The sequence below is a fragment of the Canis lupus genome, chromosome 14, assembly GCF_003254725.2.
Source record: "Canis lupus dingo isolate Sandy chromosome 14, ASM325472v2, whole genome shotgun sequence".
NCBI lineage: Eukaryota > Metazoa > Chordata > Mammalia > Carnivora > Canidae > Canis > Canis lupus.
In genome coordinates this window covers 59,601,039-59,622,052 of record NC_064256.1, presented here as the reverse complement: position 1 = coordinate 59,622,052, position 21,014 = coordinate 59,601,039, and the positions used below count along the sequence as shown (strand labels likewise).

At 38.9% G+C, this 21,014-nt stretch overlaps 1 long non-coding RNA gene across 3 annotated transcripts; it reads right to left on the bottom strand.

The window, feature by feature from the left end:
* Positions 1-3,459: 3,459 nt before the first annotated feature.
* On the bottom strand, positions 3,460-20,152 carry LOC112678089 (uncharacterized). Of its 3 annotated transcripts, XR_003147374.3 has the most exons (8): positions 19,880-20,152; positions 19,200-19,364; positions 18,099-18,214; positions 16,307-16,442; positions 15,026-15,143; positions 13,099-13,200; positions 5,991-6,264; positions 3,460-3,798 (listed from the first exon to the last, which is right to left on the bottom strand). It is a non-coding gene; the product is annotated as an uncharacterized LOC112678089 (long non-coding RNA). The 3 variants fall into 3 exon arrangements; XR_003147376.3 differs by lacking the exon at positions 18,099-18,214 and having other exon boundaries at positions 19,880-20,151; XR_003147373.3 differs by lacking the exons at positions 16,307-16,442; positions 18,099-18,214; positions 19,200-19,364 and having other exon boundaries at positions 19,880-20,150.
* Positions 20,153-21,014: the final 862 nt, after the last annotated feature.

Below are 21,014 nucleotides of genomic sequence, written 5' to 3'. Positions count from 1 at the left end.
TTTGTATTATTGCCAATGAATACACTTAGAAACCAACCATAGTTCACCTTTTAACTGCTGAAAGAGAAAACACTTTTAAAAAGTTAAAGACCATGGCAACTCATTCTTTCTGCTTCACTAAAATTGGTGTCTTGAGCAAGTCACAGTTCGCTAGTATTTTGTGTGAGTGTGTGTGTGCGCGTGTGGTGGAAAGCCGAGTACTTGTCATGAAGTGTATGAGCAGCTGGGTTTATGGCAGTAAATAAAAAGATAAACTCCCTGGCTTTAGGGAACTTAATTCTAGTGGAGGGAAGACCAACAACAAATAGTTATTTGATAAAAGGCCAGGTAGTGTTATGTTAAAAAAAAAAATGCTGTGAAGAGAGTTAAAGTAGTGTAAGGGCGTAGAGGACAATGGGGAAGGGGTATTTGATGTGGTGAAGGAGGATGGCCTCTCGACGGAAGCTATATTTCTGGAGAGATTTAAATAAGGTCTGAGACCAATGTTTTTAGTTTTCTAGGGAAGAGCGTTTCAGACACAAGCACCTATGAGTGCAAAGACTCCGTTGATTGAGTAACAGGAGGGCCACTCACAGGAGCAGGGTGACGAGGAAGAGAGGAGGCGGAGGAGGGGCACTAACTATGTACAGCTCTCACTTAACATGTGGGACCAAGGGCCAAAGCACATGTAGGCCCATGTATGACATGTCTGAATATTTAAATGTTATAAATCAAGCCATCCTCATAAATAAAACATGTTCTAACTTCCTTTTTTTTTTTAACCTTTATAACAACCAGGAGGCCAGGTTTAAATAAAAAGTTCTTGGATTCATTACTCCAGGTTGATGAATAAGGAATTGGCCCCGGTCCTCGGTCTGCCCCTTTCTCTCTCCCTTGTCAGCTCTATTCTATATCTTGAGATATTGTACATATACACGGACATCCCAGACCATTGCTTCTAAGATCCACTCTCACTCCTGCAAACAGCTGCCTCTCAACTCCCTCTTAGGTCTGCATCTTGGATCACAGGCAAGAATAGATTGAGGACTTGGAAGCAGGCTTATAGATGTCTGGGCTGGGAATTCTGGGCCTCTGGGAAGCCACAGCATATTCTATAAGTGGGCCATGGAATCCAGTTGTGCACATTGCACTGACTTTTAGACTCCTCAGCTGGTGGTGGGTGGGTGGAGGCAACGGGTGATACAGTTAGAGAGAAGCCAGGACGGCCCTCCTAAAGCATACACTCCAGGCTGGTTCTAAGGATGGTCCAGTAGGCTTTGTTGGCCTTGGTAAGGGTTTGGCTTTTAGCAGAGATGGGAAAACATTGAAGTGTTTTACTTTGCATATTCAAAGTCTCACTCTGGCTGCTGTGTGGAGAGTACCCTGGAGTAGGACGAGAATGGAGGAGGGATGAAGATGCTATTGCAGAGTTTTAGACAAGAGATGGCGATCTCTCTAGGTTCCTGTGAACACCCATTAGTAACTGATAAACAAAGTGCCCTCCAGCTCTTCAAAGCTCTTGGAGGCGAGAGAAAAAAAATCCTTCTGTGGGAGGAGAATTAAAGTCAGAAATGAAAACTTCTAAACTATACAGTTTACCATTACGTTAGTGTGTCTTATTATTCAGCTGTCCTCACTAACATTTTACTGTTTCACAGTTTTTATCAACATGACTTTATTATTTCAGGAAACTCTTGCCCAAGAAATATAAATTGCAAATAGCTTTATTCTTTGTTCCAAAAGCTACCAAAAACCCGAAATTAAATTAGGTTGCTCAACTTTTCATTGATAGCATCAAATAATTCTTACTTGTCAAGACTCTTTGAAACTCTCCTCTAGAAAACCTCACCTTTTGCATGTTCACCAATTCTAACCAATTATATCATGATCCTTCCACAATGTCAATGAAGTTCTTTGTGTTGAAAGACTGTCTTAAACTAGTCTCAAAGTCTTGTGTATCTCCAACTATGAAAACACTGCCAAAGTAGGGTTCTCCTATATCTCGTGGGGAATAAATTCAGCTTTGTCTCATCAAGAGATTATTTTGGTGATGTTAATAACAAGCCACTCTTTGACAGTTTTGGAGGCCCATTGAGATCTGATCAAGACATCACATTTCTGCAACCCAACTCTCAATCTGGAAATAGAGCAATCCTCTGAGACCTCTGGAGCATTCACCTTGGGGTATTGCATCGGGCCCAACTTCCTGTTTCTCTTTTTCTTTTCTTTTTTTCCCCTTTAGCTCCTCAAATGGTAGCTTGACTAATTGTCTTTTAGGAATAAGCCAAATACCCTCCCACTCCTGATAAGCCTTTAAAGGAACTCTCTGATCATCTAATCAGACTTGTAGACCTCCTATTCTTTCTGGAACTCTGCTTTATTACTACAACATTGTAATATATAAGAAATATAGGTGTGGTCATTTCTTTATATTTGGTCATTTTATATATATATTTAGTCTTCACCCACACTTCCTGGATCACAAAAATGCAAACTCTTGGAATTTCCTGAGATATAAGAGCAATGGGAGCATCTTTTGTTATATTTGGTCTCTTGCTCTCAGTTCCTGAAAATGTTTCAGGGTCATAAAGGTGAAATGGGTATCTCGTTATTCATAACAAGACCTTTTCCACTGCAACTGGTTTATGCTCGTGAGGTGACTTTCTAAAGCACCTATGGATGGAGGTTGATAGCTCAGGGGACCAACCATGAATAAAGATGTGGCTAACGTACATATAGAACCAACCAAGTTGACAGAAGCCTCCATTAGTTTGTGGCTGTTGCCCTTAAACATCATAGGTAGGTGTTTGCCACTGAATCAAGAGGGATATATGGTAAGCTATTGATTCTGATGATTTTAAGTTGAATCAGAACACCAGGCCAACTCTAGCCCCTCTCCCCTCCCAGGAATCAGGGGTAGGACTGAAAGTTCTAAGCATCTCTTCATGGTTGAGGTATAATTGACACAGATAGAACTGTATATATTTAATGTATACAGTTTGATGAGTTTGGAGAAAGTATAAAGCAGTGAAACATCACCATAATCTATGCCATAAACTTATCTCCTCCAGAAGTTTCTTGCTCCATTTATTTTTGTGATGGGAATACTATAAGAGGTCTACTTTCTTAGCAAATTTTTTAAGAATATATACATCACTGTTACCTGTAGGCATGATGCTGTACAGAAAATCTCTAGGTCTTATTCATCTCACATAACCGAAACTTTGTGCCTTTAAACAACATTCCCTCCACCCAGCCCCTAGTAGCTACCATTCTATGAGTTTGACTATATTAGATTCCTATTATCAGTGGGATCTCGTAGTATTAGTGTCAGAACTGAACTGAAATGTAGAATATCCAGACGGTGTCAGAAAATTTCCTGGTGTGGGGAACGAAGGCCAACACATCAGAATTCGTGATGAGAATCAGATTCCTTGTCTCAGTCAGTTTAAGTTTCTATAACAAAAATAACAGACTGGGTGGCTTAAACAACAGAAGTTTATTTCTCACATTTTGGGGAGCTAGAAAGTCTGAGACTGGAGTGCAAGCATCGCCCGTTCCAGGGAGGGTTCTCCTCATGGTCGCATACCGCTGCTTCTATTCTTATCCTCACATAGTGGAAAGCAGAGAGCCTTTCCTAACACTGTTCATTGAAGACTCTATTCTTTCCCTATTGTGTATTCTTGACACTCTTATTGGAGATCGGTTGATTGTATATGCATGAGTTTATTTCTGCTCTCTCTTTTACCACATGGCCCAGTAGATTTTTAATATGTTCTGGTCATTGCTTATTCTCAGGACTTTTGAAGCATTTTCTACCTGGAGAGATAGAAACAGTATAAAAATATTACCTAATTTTGTGTTCCTGACCGAGGAATTTCTTATCTATCTCTCTAGTGACAAAAGTATCTATTTTACTGTAACTGCTGTTAAAAAGCTTTGCAAAATCCCACCACTTAGAAACTTTACTGCTCATATTGCCCACAAGCTCTAGAAAGGAAGAAAGAACATGTAAAACTCAATTGGCAAAATTCTCAGAGATTCTCAAACTTCTAAGGCTTAAGATATTGCCATTGAAATCAACTCCCTCTGGGATTCATTGGCTCTCCCGTATCAATTAATAATGGTTCACTTACACATCTAGAAAAATCACTTGCAATTCTGGGCTCCATTTACTAAAAATAGACATTGTTCGATATTGCAGGGGATTCAGCAAATACATGCAGTGTTTTTATCAAGAGGTTTGAGCAGCCTTTCTTACATTCCTTCTATACAATCATTGAAGGATATAAAAACCTGAGACCAGTTCTTTTAGAAAGAGCCCATTAGGTACTGTTCACAACTAGAAAAACAATAAACTTCTAAGTGATTGATCCTTGGATTCATGTCTCTCAAATAAAGAGGTGCAAGCTATCTCTAAATCACTAGAAATGGCCCTTAGCAGAGATCTCAAGATGAAGATTTTTTGATATCTCCAGAGGCAGACAATCATCAGAAGGAGATAATTTCAACTCAAGATCTTTGGGCCAAGTAAATGACTAAATGATACATAGGCAGCTTTTGCCCAAGAGTCACAGAATAAATAGATTATAATGCTTTAATGTGCATTATTTTGTTCTTTATTTTTCTGGACATTTTATTTCCCTTGTTGCTTATATAAGGCTAGCTTTAAGTTATTATAAGAACCTTATTCCTAATTTTAGTTTATTTTTTATTTTTTTTATTTTTTATTCCTAATTTTAATGCCTGCTGCCTTGTCACTCCATTGTATGAGTCCCACGCATGGTTATACTTTGCTAATAAACTTATGCATATGACTAAAGCAAAGAAAACACACTTTTCCATTTGGAGCCACACAGCTCCCTTTGGTACCAGTTCCCTGTAATAGATCCATTGGTTTCCGGGGTCACTGTACTTGACTGTTAGCTAACATTGTGGATAGAAAACCCCACAACAGATCAGACAGTGAGAAATCTGAAACTCATCACATTGTACTTAGAAAAGAAAGTTCCTGCCTCCACTGAAACATTCAGTGATCTTTTGTTGAGCCTCAGTTTTGAAATTGAACTTACATAAAAATAGAACTGAGACACAGGCTAGAGTACAAATGGTATACATGGGAAGGCCAACTAACTTTCAAAAAACTTTCAAAGAAAGACATACTATTTTTCTTTTGCTTTAGGTCTACTTAAGGATCTCAATGCCACGAACTCATTGCTTAGTACTCAACTATGCTTGACAAGTAGTGCCAAATTTTACAACACTGACAATCCATTGGGGTCGATCTAAAAACAGATCATTGATTGGCTCTCAATGACTGGCTGGATTTGTGTACAAAGGACTACTCATTTCTAACTGCCACTGGACAGAAACTTGTTATATTGGTAATCCAGCTCCTTGCTTTAGGGTAGCCTCTGCATCACTCAGGGACCGTTTTGGCCCATCAGTTTTCCCTTTCACCATGAAAAATTTCACCACGTGCTTTAAAATGGGCCTAAGAATAGGAAGATTCCAACATGCCATGGTTTACAAACCAGCTAAACTGGAGAATGCCACCAAGAGAAGTGCCACTTAGGATGTTAGTTAAATTGGACAGATGCTGGTTCAGAATAGAGCCTCTACATATAGAATACTGGCTTCTTGAGAGGGAATATGTGATGTTTTAGGGGAAGTATGTTGTATTTATATTCTTAAAGGCCTCTTTGGTGTCTTTAATATCATTAAAAAGATTTGGGAAGGAATAAACCACAGAATTGTCAATTTAGCTAACAAACCTCTATCTGTTATGTGGGTTTTTTGGTTGAGAGATGAGATCTATCCTCTGTCTGATTTGGGCATTTTGTCTCCTGGCTAACAAGTGAATTATAAACTCTAATCATAATTATTCCCTTGGCACTTGTGTGGTTGTAATGTTCAGATGTGTGATCACTAGATGTTTGAATATTACTGAGCAGCCACTGTGTCATCGAATAACCCAACAATCGATCTTCCAATAAAAAGAAAACTGACACCTGTGCAGGTTGAAACAACCATCCTTGGAAACATGATACTGGATACCTTGGAGTATCATGGTAACTCAAATATTGATGAGAATTTGGACTGAACATATCCCGAGATGTTATTGAACCCTCTCATAGTCCAGGCTGAAGAACGATCACAGTGGGACGGTGAGAACTGAAACCATGTATATGCATATTAAATATAATCTACATATACATGACTTTGCCCGTCTTCCTCAACTTGACTTTATTGTTCTTCATCAACATGAATTTATTATTCCATTGTCTAGGAAAATAAAAGACACAGATAATTTTATTTATTTTATTATTTTATTTTATCTTATTTATTTATTTTTTAGATGCAGATAATTTTATAGTTTGTTCAGGGAGCTTTTGAAAAAAAAATTTAAATAAACATCAAATTGTTTAACTGCTTAATAGATAGCACCAAACAACTGTGTAATTCCCTAAACTCCTTGCTTCAAAATTCTCAAAATCCTGCTGCATCCACCAGTACTAAATTCTAATGATCCGCACCAATCCTAATCAAGCGCTTGCCTTGAATATCCACCTTAAGCCAAGCTCCTGATCCTCACAAACACCCTGATTTTTCTGTTCTCCTTTCTGATATACTATTAAAACTCTCTCAGGATTGTCCTCTCCCTAATGATGGTAAGAACATGCTCAGCTTTATGGCATCCACACAAGATTACATAGATATAAATATAGATATTCTTTCTATTTTTAGCCATACTAGTAGGCTTGATGATATCTGTTATCTGTTGTTTATTTTTTTGTTTTTTAAAATTAATTTATTTATTTGAGAGAGAGAGCATGAGCAGGGAGAGAGGTAGATGGAGAAGGAGAGGTAGACTTCCCTGCGGAGCAGGGAGCCCGATGTGGGACTCCATCCCAGGACCCCAGGATCATGACTGGAGCAGAGGGCAGACGTTTAACTGACTGACCACCCAGGTGCCCCTCCGATTTTTTTTTTTTTTAATTCGCACTTCTCTGATGACTATTGAAGTTGAGACCCTTTTCATATGCTTATGAAAATCTGCATCGGTACTAACTAAAGGAGAGAAAATCAAAAAAATTGATAATAAAGTAAAATGAATAATGATATGGGTATTAAAAACAAAGAAAGAATAGCAACAAGTGAATGCTGTGATTAACTAAAAGCTACATTGACGATACACTAATAATAGTGTGAAATTCTGCTGGAGCAATTTAGGAAGCTTAACAATATGAGGGGATGTGCCCAGTAGGACTTTACAACATTGTCAAGCATAGCACAGCAGCCAGGCTTCTTAACAGAATGCTGCATTGTAGCCTTTAGAAAAATTTTCTAAGAAAGTAATGGTTTGTGAATGGAACGTATTAATAAACTTTAATAGCTCACTTAATAAGTTTCTAAATAGTGAGGAGGCCCTTCATATCAGTCCTTGGGTCATACCTGGAAGATCACTGATCTAAGACTTCATTCCCAAAAGGAAAACCACTGGGATATTTTCTCAAAAGGCAGATTTATTAATGTGCTTTCCATATCTGTATATTAATAAAGTAGAATCTCAAAATGCTCACCTTGGAAAAAATGTTCTAGGTTATCTGATAGCAATATTTGTTTACAAGGTATTAGCTATTTGTATCCTATATATCCTAGTGGGAATGACACAGTTTTATATTTAGGGAACTTATGTAAAAAGTGGTACAAAGAAAATAGAAATAGCAAGCACATTTTCAGTTATGGATAAATTTCGACTATTAAAAGACACTGATAAGGGATTGATCGACTCTAAAACATACTGGAAAGTACCTGGCAAGGTGAGCATTATTCTCTTGGGAGGCTAGTTTTTCCAGCAAATTTAGCTGCTAAATGATTAGCAATATAGTTATATAAGAGAAAATTTTCTTCTACCCAGTTTCCGTAACAGTGCTGGAGGCTCTACAGCTTGGCCTCCAAGAGAGACAGCTTGGTATTATTTTGAATTTTCTTTAGAATTGTTAAAATTGAGGCAAACCAATTTTTTTCTTAAAAATAAAAAGCAGCTCAACAATCTTTACATAAACCATAAGAAAAATGTCCAGTAGTTTCTTAATGAGCTTCAATAGAATTGTCTAACGTGAACTGCCAAAGACACTTTTATTCAGAAACTAGAAATAGACCCATGGGGCCAAATTCCAGTCTGAGGCTCTGCCCCAGCTAGTGTTCCTAAAAGCCTGATCTGAAATATCAAAGCAAAATTTATTTTCATTATCCTTATGAGATAATCCCCAATGACAGCCTAGTGTTACTATTTGTAGCTCCCTGAGGACTCAAGATCTCCCCGTGAATAGTGTGCTTAAGTATGCTAGTTAAAGCCAGAAAATATACTTTTAGTATAAACCATTTTGTAAACGTATAGATGTAAGAGAAAGGCAATATAGAATTTTTTGTGAAACTGGAGTATTTTATAAAAGACACCGTGATCCTCTAGAGTATGCGGGCAAGTTTTGCTTTAGTATCTGAAATATCTTTAGGAAAGATATTTCCCTTTGGCTTCAGCAAATGTCTTGGCTCAGCTGCTGTACTACAGGTGCTCCTGGAAGCTGGAAAACCTAAGAACTTAGTATCCTAAGCTCGCCTAGTCCTGAGGCTATGTGGCCCTGAATACCATGCTGATGGTGGACAATGAGAAGTTCAAGAAAACAAACAAGGCAAAAAAAAAAAAAAAAGTTGAAATGCTTGGATGTTAGTCTGGAACATGCAGACTGAATCTGGGGGAGCAACACCAAAGGCTGCATCGTTGTCATGCCGACCTCCTCTGCACAGTCGGGGAGAAGAGGGAATGGTGACAGCCTTGTAGGGACATGAATCGTCCCTGGATACCGTGTTCTGCAGCATAAAAATTGGCTTGTTTAATAAAAATGATGGTCCCATTAAAGGAAACTCAGAAAAGGCCAGAAGCTTAGTAGAAGGCCAAAGCTAAGATAGAAAATAGAAAAAACCATCTGAAAGAGTATTAAGGTTCTGTTTGTTCATTTGTTTGTTTCAATTGTGCAGAAGTAAATTTCCCATATGCAGCTTATGAGTTAAAGCTTCAGCGAGCCTCGTCCAGGGGGCTGAGTGTTTCTGAGCGTTATTGTGAGTTTCAGGTCAAGGGAAGAAGCCAGGTTGCCAACAAGGAGCATTTCTCTTTTGGTATCTCTGGTAAATGGCCCAAGAGATCGCCAAAGAAAAGGACTCGGATCTACATTAATTTTTGGTCATTTATTTTCTTATTCTACGTAAGTGTCCACCTTTTTTTCCTTATTAATACAATATTTCTTTGTCTTCCCTCAGTCAAACCCTGAGCCAACCACACTCCACAGACTGCCTGGGGAGGTATAGCTAAAGGAACATATGGGGCAGATGAGAAGGAAAGAAAGACCTGTGGGAGGTGGAGAGGGCTCCATCACATGGTGAAGAGGATGAGAAAGGCCACCATCAAGCAAAGGGTCCCATAGCCTCTGGGAGGGCAAGGCCTAGAATGGAGTAGGAGAAGAGCTATTGCTTCAGAGAGGGTTCCTGGAATACCCAACAATCAGGCTATCAGGCTCCTAGATGCAGTCCCAGTTCCAGTCCCAGAGCCAGCCACCCCACAGTGGCAGCCCCAGCCCCAGTGAACGTGGCTGCTGGGTCAATGTCCCTAGAAGTGGCGCTGGTTCGGAAGCTGCGGCTAGGAGTGAGGTCGGGGGTGTGGGGCTGCCAAGCTGCTGAGGCTCTGATCCGTCAGTGTCTCCGGTGGTTTTAGCACCACTGCATACGATGACCTGGGCAGCTGGGAGGGGATCCTGACCAAGAAGGGGGTGGAGACGAGCTTTGCACAGGTGCACATTTTCAGGGGATGAGAATGGCAGGAGAGCTGTTCCCATTGCGGAGAAGACAGAGCTAAATGTCCACTTTTGTACTTCATACTGTCTTTGTATTCAGCATTTTTTTTTAAAAGATTGATTTATTTGTTTTAGAGAGAGAATAGGAGCAGGAGGGGCAGAGAGAAAGGGAGAAAGAATCTCAAGCAGACCCCACACTTCGCGTGGAGCCCAACATGGGGCTACATGAAGCCCAACATGTGGCTCCATTTCATGACCCCAAGTTCATGACCCCAAGATCATAACCTCAGTTGAAACCAAGAGTCAGCTGCCTAACCCACTGAGCCACCCGGGCAGCCCTGCATTTCTGTACTTCTCTGTGGAGGGTCTCCCAGTATCGTACAAGCTTCAGACCAAACAAAATCTGGATTGGCCCTTATTTTGTAGTTTGTTCACAATTTCAAATAGGCAGCTGGACTCTCTTGACACCTTAGAAATACATATCCTGCAAACAGATGGTCAGAACAATGATAGTGTTTGCTATTTGTGTCAGAATGATTGCCTTAGAAAGACCCATCTCAGAGACAAGGTCAGGAGCAGAGCAGAGGTTTTCCGTCCTGAGACTGCCTTCTAACAGCGCTGATTGTACAAATACTGTTACTCGCTTTCCTAACACAAAACTGTTAAGGGGTGAAAAAACCTGTTCATCATATATATTATGTAAGAGAAATGAGAAACTGCACTCACAGGCAGCTGCACACGTCCAGGGCATTGACACTTGCATGTTTGGCTGAAGCTTTGGGGTCAATGTGGAGCCCATAGGTTTATTGCTCCTAGAGAATTGCATGGTAAAACTGATAAAGGGAGGGACATAAGGGCAACCAACAGATCTGTACCAAGAAACTATAAAGAAGAGAGTCTAGAAACTTAAGAGGGTAATTAAAATGTAACAAAATCACAGAGGAATTGTGATAATTTTACTTTAAGAACACTTGTAGTACCCGAAGGATTTCCTTCCATGAAAATTAGTTGGAATCTTAATTAGTTTAATTATGTAAACAGTTCAACTGTAAAAAATAAATATGGCATTCTTGCTTTCAGTTTAAAATATCTTTTTGTTTCAGAAGTTAAAATTACTCTTATCGGTTTCTTTTTCTTTTTTTTTTTTTACTCTTATCGGTTTCTAGAGAATTTTATAATATGGAAATGGAGAGTGGATAAGGCTTTGGTTTGCCTTTGAAGATAGACAGACATTTGTTATTCAGATCATTGATATGATTGTAAGGATGGTGTTGGAATTTTCATTTAGCACAATATTATTAACTATGGAGAGTAATTTTTAATGTTCCTAAAAGCAAGAATTCCATGTCCTCATATATTTTGTCAACATTTTTTTGAAAGCTTAAAATATATTTCCTCTGACAGAGGATACAATAAAATAACAAACAAAAAACTCCCTTCCTTAAGGAGCTCACTCATTCATGCATTCCACACCTAGTAAGTACTCAATGAATATTTGTTGAATTAAGGAATTATTTTAACTCATAAATAATGCCTTCTAGAAATAAAAGGCACATATTTAAATGACCCAATGATAACTAAACTTCAAAAATGACTAGTGCCTGCTGGTGAATGGGAAAATAACTTTTAAGAGGAGCTTTTCAAATCATTGAGCATATTTTTATAGGAGGAGGGTTTTTAAAAATATATCTTTTTATTCCTAGCTGCTGGCATAGTCACTGCCATATAGCAGATACTAAATAAATGTTTGTTGATCTCACGAATAAAGGAAGCATTTTAAGCATTAGTCCATTCATCTGAAATTACACATAGTTTGTTTACATTTAGGTTGACAATTTATTTGAATAATGATATGGGATTGTCAGCAACATGTAGACTGCTAGACATGAGACCCTCAGGGAAAATAAAAATAGGCTAGATGAGAAGTAGAGGAAATGTTATAGTCTCAGGAATGACAATGCTATGGTAATTATATGGCCAAAGATAGTAAGTATGGCTAGTAATAAGCATGGGCCAGTAAAAAGGACAAAGGAGGGAATTTGAGGTTGTGAGAAAAATACAAGGGGGATGATTAAGATATATGTGGGAAGTGAGTATTTACTTGATGAAGCTAAAGCAATAGTATGTTGAAGAGTAATGAGGTATTTGTCTAGAAAACATGGGGATTGTGGACTCCATTGATGCAGGGCCTTAGAGGCCATACTCAAGAATTTAAATGAGATCTCATAGGTAAGAGGAAGAGAGTCTAAGAGACTGGCACGATAACAGAAGTGATAAAAGAAAAAAAAAAAAAAAAGAAGTGATAAAAGAGATAATGCTGGCAGCTGTGTGCAGCACCGAATGGCAAGCTCAGGAGCAGAGACTTAGCACATAATTGGGGACCTCACAGCAATTCCAGTGATGAGATGAAGGTCTGCTCTGGGGAAAGGAAAAGGAAGATACAAATGCAGAAAGGGTGGGGCCAGGACAACATTTGATTGATTGGGGGCAGATGAGGGTGCAAGTAAATGGGTAGGGGCATTCGGCTGGATTTCATGCTTACTGACATTTCAGATGTCACAGGTTCCCTAAGACATGCTCTCTGACACAGAAGATGGGAAAGGACGAAATGCGAAGACATAAGTTGTACATTTTGGGAATCACCAATATAAGTGTGATAGTGGAAAACTGCTAGAATTGGTAAGATAGAGAATCTACAGAAAGAGAAGAACAAAATATTAAACTAAGCTTTGACTGGCCTTGCGGGATGGGTCAAGAAGAGAGGAGGAGATGGGAGAGATGAAACTGTAGCTGGGGAAATAGGAGTATCACATTTTCAAAGGCGAAGGAAGATTTCAGGGAAATAGGGACCAAGTGGGTCAACTATAGTCAAGGAAACCAAAAGCAAAGTTGGAAATGTGAAAGCTCAGGGGAAAATCCATTCATCTGGAGGCAGAGGAGGGGGAAGAAATTGTTTTTTCTTTTTTTTTTTTTAAATAAGCTTTTTGATATTTCACTGAAAAATAGGAGAATGGACATTGTATTATTCATGCTTTCAAAGAGATTAATACAAATCTTAATATGGGGGATTATAGACGAGCTCAGGCACGTTCAGCGTGGTATGGCCGTAGACAATGTGGGGGATTATAGAGTGATGAACAGACTTGGTTCTTAGAACACTGCTGCTGAAAACTGTATTTCAAAATAAATCAGATGATTATGATCTTTGGATGCTGGAGATAAGCCATTCAACCCAACTTCCAGCTGGAAGAATTAACTATACTCTTACCTTTAGGGGGCTGAGTCATTGTGAAAGAGTTGGACTCTTCTTAGTGACTTGATACAGAGGCTGGTGGATATGTTTCTGTTGCCTTGCTTAGTTTTCAAAGGGCTGGAAGTGAAAGAATAAAGAATTTAATCTTGTGGAAAACATAAAAATAGCTCATTTTTACGCTCACTCAAAATACATAGGAGAAGGATGTGAAAACAAGTCAAAAGTTGAAGTTGACACTTACACTCTTGGCTCTGTGACTTTGACATTCACAGAGGAGGTAAACCAGAAATAAACTTCAGGTTGGCTTTTTTTTTTTTTTTAATAGGCATCTATATGCATTTGATGACAAACAGTAAATTATGTTTAAATACATTTTTGTAATACTTAGCAAAACATGAGTACTACACTGAAGATTTATGGCCAATTTTCTTACCCAGGCTTATTGGTAATGTAAGTCTAACAAGGCTGAAAGTTATTTGCGGTTAACTCTTCATGGTACTATTGTCAAATATATATTTGATGGTGTTCAGTGTTTATGTAGGTAACTGGTTTATTAAATATTTCAACCTAGTGAAATATAAGCATAAAATGATTTTATTTTTTCTCCAAAGGCTATTTTCAACCATGCCCTGTCAAATCACTCTTTCTAGTCCTCTTAAAATTAACTTAGATTTCCGTAACTTTTCATCCATTCCAAGATATAAAAAATCTTTTGTATTCTGGAATGACATAAGTTCAACTTCATGGCAAATTAACACAGTTCCTTTCTGTATGTCTTGCGGTTAGAAGTCTAAGGAAACTGCACTGCGGAGGGTGTGTAAGTCCTGTTCTTTTATTTCTTCTCCCTTCCTAATTCTTCCCATCCCTCTCTGGGTTTACTTTACTCCTCTTACACTGGAAACTGGGAAGGGAAATATGAGAAAGGCCAAATATTTACGCCTCCATTCCAAGACTGGCTCTCTTACCTGAAATGCAAATATGAGTTTTTTAAGAGTTCTACCCAGGTAGAACTTTTTCTAGAACTTTTTTCTTAACCAAGTAGGCCCTGAAGGCAGATTCCCCAAACCTGATGCAGTCTCCACTTTTTTCTTTTCACTTGGCTTATGGTAGCTGACGGAATGGAATCACCACCTATTCCCTTTGCCCTTCAGGCAAGAGATGGCAATAGCTCGCCACTCACTGTGGCTAGCTTTCCAGGTCCTTCATCGTCACCTGTTGGCTTCTCTTCATCCTGTCACACCCTTGTACGTTGTCCTTCTATTAAACCCTGACTAACTTATTAGAGTGTGCCATGTGTGTTCCATCATGGCTCCTACTGAAGCAAATAATAAACAGAATTTCAACAACTCTGTACTCTAAGTATTTTAAGGCAAAAATACGATTTACCCACATCATCTTAGGAAATTTGCATATCTGAATATTACTAGAGAGAAGGAGAACTTGAATAGGATAACCTGAATATTTTAGTTATTTATCTACTTTAGAGAGAGAGAGCGCAAGCAGGGGGAGGAGGCAAAGGGGGAAAGGAGAGGGAGGAGTAAAGAAACTCCAGCAGATTCCGCACTTAGCATGGAGCCCGACATGGGGCTCGATCTCATGACCCTGAGATCATGACCTGAGCCAAAACCAAGAGTTGGACACTAAACCTTTGAACCACCCAGCAGCCCCTTGAATTGGATAACTTGGATTAAAATCCCAGCTCTAACATATATTACATATAACATATAACATATAACATATATAAGCTCATTTGTAAAGTGAGCACATACATGCCAACTTCACGAAACTCGCATGAAGATTCAGGGGGATAAAGGAATCTCCCACACAGATTATATTCAATAAATATTCATGCAACGTCTCCATGATGCCGGCACTAAATTCTGTCTAAGCCATAAAGTGCTCTATAAGTCAACTTAATTTAATTCTTAATCGGATACAGAACCAACGACTTGTAGCCATGGAAAGATTCCTCTTGGTATAGGCTGAGCAGACCGTATGAGGAAGCCCGGAGCGGAGGAGGGGCAGCTAGCTCTTCTTAGTGTCCTTCATTTGATCCCTTACTGTAAAACATCACATCATTATAGATATCTGGTATATACTCTCTTGTGATGAAATTTAGTAGCAGAATATGTTTTTAAAAATTAAAATTACTGGGAACTTATTTTTATATACGAGAGCAAAAGAAGTAAAGAAAAAGTATCAACACAATCCAATATAGACTATTTTTAATAAGTGAAAATATAGCAATTATATTAAGTCCCCGTAACTTAACATTTTTTAAAGTAAATTTAAAGTGGTAATTTTTTTTAAGATTTTATTTATTTATTCATGAGAGACACAGAGAGAGAGAGAGAAAGAGAGAGGCAAAGACACAGGCAGAGGGAGGAACAGGCTCCCTGCGGGGAGCCCGATGTGGAACTGGATCCTTGACCCTGGGGTCACACCCTGAGCCAAAGGCAGATACTCCACCGCTGAGCCACCCAGATGCCCCTCAAATGGTAAGTTTATAATTAGCATTTGAATAAATATTCAAGAAACTTTGGTTAAGGAAAGAATATTGTACTGCACGTCAGAAGGCTTGAGATTTAGATCTGTTTCTGCCATTAACTGGCTGTTGGCCTTTAGTAATTTAATTCTCTGAGGTCTTATTTCTACTTCTTTGGTTCAGTTAACATATTTTTATGACATATTAACTTATAAACAATATATTTAATGCTCCCAAATTCGTTAATTCAATACAAGTGAAAAAATATGCTAAATTCAGTGCTACTGTTGGGGAGAGAATGGGATAAAGAAGAGCTAGTCCTGTCCTCAATGATTTGGAAGGAGTAAAATGTCAGTGCCAGTAAGAATTAAATCACTTTTGTAACTGAGATTAATAAAGTACTTAATGAAACTGTCAGAAGGAGCATTTTTTCCCCTACTTGAGGAAGGAAATGACATTGTAGATAGCTTTTATAGATCAGTAATTCTAGCTAAAAATTGTCTTTCAGAAAAATTTTGCATTAAAAAAAAAATGTTTCCTCAAAACTATTTCCAGTCTTTTTTTGTGGGGATGAAAAGAACATATTAACTTGAAAAATTCTGATATGTGGTAAAAGTGAGTATTTGTTTTTCTTTTTTTTTGTGTGTGTGTGTGTGTGTGTGTTTTTCTTTTAATAGATTTTGATCTAATGTTTGGGAAGTCCATTAGTTCATTAAAATAATGCTTTAGAGTTAACACCAAAGTGGAGGCTTCTGCTTTTCCAATTCAATATTCCATCAAGGATCCTGGCTCTGCGCTTCAAACAGGGGAAAACACAGGTTGTGCGTAGCTGCCTGAGGTCCCCTACTTGATGAGCTTGGTGATACACTTGGACCTGCAATAATAATAATTTTTTTTAATGCTCAAATGTTACTGTGCCACTATGATACGACTCTATATATAAATTATAACTATTGGTATCAGGAGTCTTATATTCAAATACATGGTGAAATGTCAATATTTGGAAAATTTTAAATTCTGAAGGGAAGATGATCCCTTTTTTAATTGAAGTATAATTAAAATACAATATTCTATTATCAATCAATATGTGTACCACATATTGATTTGACAGTTCTGTACATTACTCAGGGCTCACCATAAGTGTAGTCGCCATCTGTCACCATACAACATTATTACAGTATTATTGACTATATTCCTTATACTGCACTTTTCATCTCTGTGAACTTAATTTATTTTATCACTGGAAGTTTGTATCTCTTAATTCTCTTTGTTTTTCCCATCCCCTCACCCAGATTATTAACTATAGAATTCTTTAGGTCCCCACTTATAGGGTCAAGTATATGATGTGATTGTATGATACATGTATTTTATAAATTAATCTCTTGGAGTTGCAGTTCAACTTTGTTATGTTAATACCAGTGTTTTTTTTTAAATCATGGATATATTTATTCTATATTTAGAATTATATTATAATTGTACCAGAATAGCTACTTACTTAAAGAAACATGTGAAGTACCCCTGTATAAAGTGAGAAATAGTATCTAATTTAATTTTGAATCAGTGCATACTTGATGCATTACCTTTTGCTTAAAACAAAGGCACACTGACATGGTCATTAAATTTTAGGGTCTTGAAAAGGCCTGATAAGAGCTTTCTCCTTTGGTATATATGACAGCTGGGCCAACGTGGTGGTGGTGGTGGTGGTGGTGTGGTGTGTATTTTGGAGACGAACTACTAGTTCAGAGCATTCCCTCTCCCTCCCTCTGGGAAAGAACAAGCAGGTACAGCCAGATTATCTTGTCTCCCCCTCCTGCCCTCCGAAATAAGAGGAGTGCAATTCTCTTGAGTGAAGCTGTCATTGAGGAAGACTAACTGCATTCTCGCTGGGAGTGTGGCATGAGAGAGACCCTGGTCAAGGGGAAAGAAATGATCTAGGGAACTAGATCGTAGAAAAGAGTGAGTCCTTTTGCACTAAGAATGTGAAAGTTACCTGAGCATTTCAAAGTGTTAGAGACGGGATTATAATTAGCATAATTGCGTATCACATACTGGATTGCTTAATGTTTTCAAAATAAGCCACTCACGATTAGAGTTTGTGTTTAGGCCATGCTGTCCTAACTCACATGGATCATGGCAATGAATTATAAATATACATGGAAGATGTAGTCCCTTATAATAAAGGAAGAGAAGTCCTTCCAGATGCATGACACAGTAGGCACTCAATACATGTTAGCAATTATTATGCAGGGCCACCTCAGGAGCCACTGGGTCCAGGGCCACCTCAGGGGAGACTGGGTCCAGGGCCACCTCAGGAGGGACTGGATGATGTTCACCTACATTGGTGAGAGTGATCTTCTTTACTCAGTCTTTGGATTCTAGTGCTAATTTCTTTGGAAACACCCTCTCAGACACACCCAAAAATACTGTTTCTCAACTATTCGGCCATCCTTTAGCCTAGTCAAGGAGACACATAAATTAACAATCACAACAGCACATTCCCATTTTCCGTTTAATGAAAGTGCATTTATACCTCTGGTAGTTTTTCTTGCGTATCTGTCTTAAAACCTTGTCAGAGTTCTTCACAGGGACAGTTCTGTGATGTTGCAGGTATATTTTGATAAGCATCTTGGGGTGTTGATAGGAGACCTGTCAGGGGCAGTTTTGAGAATGGTCTTTTCCCAGAGTTCTGCCCCAACGTCAGTCACTGTAACCCTCTTCTGTTCGTTTGTCTAGTCACGTCAGCTACATCTTCTTCCTTTTGTGAGCCTCCCTCCACACCTCCTCTCTTGGCATATCTGACTCTACTTATGAAGTGAAATTTGGCTTTCTTTCAGTGTCTTTAAATTTTACTTTCATTACCAAACTTGATGAAGGTTTGTTCTTGGATCCTGTTCCCTTTAGAAAACCTGGAAGTATTCTAAGGTTTAAATAATTCTCCTGATACATGTGGATATAATATATTCATCTTGATGTGAACATCTACATATACAGATGGTTCCTAACTTACAATGTCTCCATGATTTTTTGACTTTATGATGGCGCAAAAGTAATATGCATTCAGTAGAAGCCATACTTCAGGTTTTGAATTTTGATCTTTTCCCTAGCTAGCAACACGCAGTAGAATATTCTCTCATGATGCCGGGCAGTAGCAGCTGGTCAGCCACACGACCATGAGGACCACGGGGGTAAACTGTGATCCACTTATATAAGTTATGCATTCTGTGCCCACGCAACTGTTCTGGTTTTCACTTTTAATAGAGTATCCAATAGATTACAGGAAATACTCCACACTCTGTTATACAATAGGTTTTGTGTTAGATGGTTTGGCCCAACTACAGGCTAATGTAGGCTTGTCTAACTGTAACCCCATCATAAATCAAGGAAGATTTGTGTATAAAATCATATACAGCTACACACGATTCATATATACTTGCTTGGCCTTATAGGCATGGATAAGATAAGTAAATTTAAGAATACTCTGTAAGATTAAGACATCGCTCTGAACACTCCTGAGAGAACCCCTTGATGAAAGGCTACTGGGACTTGGCAACCCATGGGGAGAATGACATGTCCTCAAAATAACAATACCCATCTAAAAAACTTGCTTTTTGTTCCAGTTCTCTTTCCTTACCACACTTCTTTGTATAAAGGTTAGTAGCTGGGGAGCCCCCGGTGGCCCAGTGGTTTAGCGTCGCCTTCAGCCCAGGGTGTGGTCCTGGAGTCCCACATCGGGCTCCCCGCATGGAGCCCGCTTCTCCCTCTGCCTGTGTCTCTGCCTCTCAATCTCTCTCTCTCTCTGTCATGAATAAACAAATAAAATCTTAAAAAAAAAAGGTTAGTAGCTTACATTAAAGTTGATTCTATTGATTAACTGTGAGAGAGTGAATCAGATCAATCAAGATTTTCTTCCCCACTGAGAGTGACATGAGATGGAATCACAAGGGACACTTCAAAGACGCATGTGGTTGATGAATTAATGAAGAAACAGTAATTACTACTTCAATCAAAATACGGCTGTTTATTGTCCAGCCCATTCATGCAAATCCTGACACTGTGACTACCAATTACCATCAACTGCAAAGGAATAACAAGGTTTTGTTAATATTAGCATCTTTCAATCAGCAGGACGTATTACAAATAATAACATCAAAAACATCACTTGAGGAATTCGAAATTCCCCTTTCCTCTGGTCCTATGCAGCCTCCAGAGGGACCATTCTGGGGAGGACAGGAGGCACAAAGTGTAGAGGAGACATGAATGGGGAAGTAAGAAGTTGACAAAACACTTCATTCTTCCTGTGCGCAGACTTACCCACGAATGTGCAAAAACCATTACTCTTGGGAGGAATTAGGCCCTCTCAGGGCTTCTGTCAAGAAAGTATATCCCCAGCTCAATTTTCAAGGCTTCACCCCCCCATAGCAGGATCATAAAGAGCTATGGGGCACCCCAATAGGAGATTACAGCCTCGATACCAAGGTCTTTCCTGCTGGTGTTCCTCTGATCATTCCTCTTCCTGTAACATGGTGTCTACTAAATGGCACACTCATGGTCTCTTCAGGTATGCACTGAGATTACTAAAAACCAGAGAGTTTAGGTTGCTAAGCAGACTGATTTATGACATTAATTGCTCATTGTCTAGTCGTGTGTCTCAAAAGTGCTCCTGTTGCATCCTATGGCCCCTGGAAATATTTCTGGGTACTTCCACTCAATCCTGCTCCTTATGACTTGCCTGTTCTTCATTTCAAGTCCTTTGCTATGGATACACTTGTCATGGCCCTGCAAATCCTGGGACAGGGATTTGGACTTCAGTGACTCTTTACTTAAGAGCAGACATCAACAGAATCCAATGCATACTCTACAGACTCCAGTCTGGGCAAGACTCTACTCACACAGTTAGTCTAACTAACCCAAATTCTCATTATATTTTCTTTATTTGGCTCAGATACATTACTATGGACAGGAACTGCCTTCTTCTTTTTTTAATTTAAATTCAATTTGCCAACATATAGTCTAATACCCAGTGCTCACCACATCCCATGCCCTCCTCAGTCCCTGTCACCCAGTCACCCCCATCCTCCCGCCCACCTCCCCTTCTGCAACCCTTTGTGTGTTTCCCAGAGTTTGGAGTCTCTGATGGTTCATCTCCCTCTCTGATTTTCCCCACTCAGTTCCCCTCCTTTCCCTATAACCCCTTTCACTATTTCTTATATATTCCCCGTATGAGTGAGACCATGTGATGATTGTCCTTCTCTGATTGACTTACTTCACTCCATAATACCCTGCAGAAGAACCTCCTTCCATACTCAACTTTTTTTTATTCTCTTTTCTGTTCCCAGAGATCATTGCACATTCACATTCATTTCTAGATTAACCTTTTTTTCTTTTCTGACCTCAGATCCTGGAGAAGCAGGATCTTATATTATATTGAGTTCAATTATATTGAGTT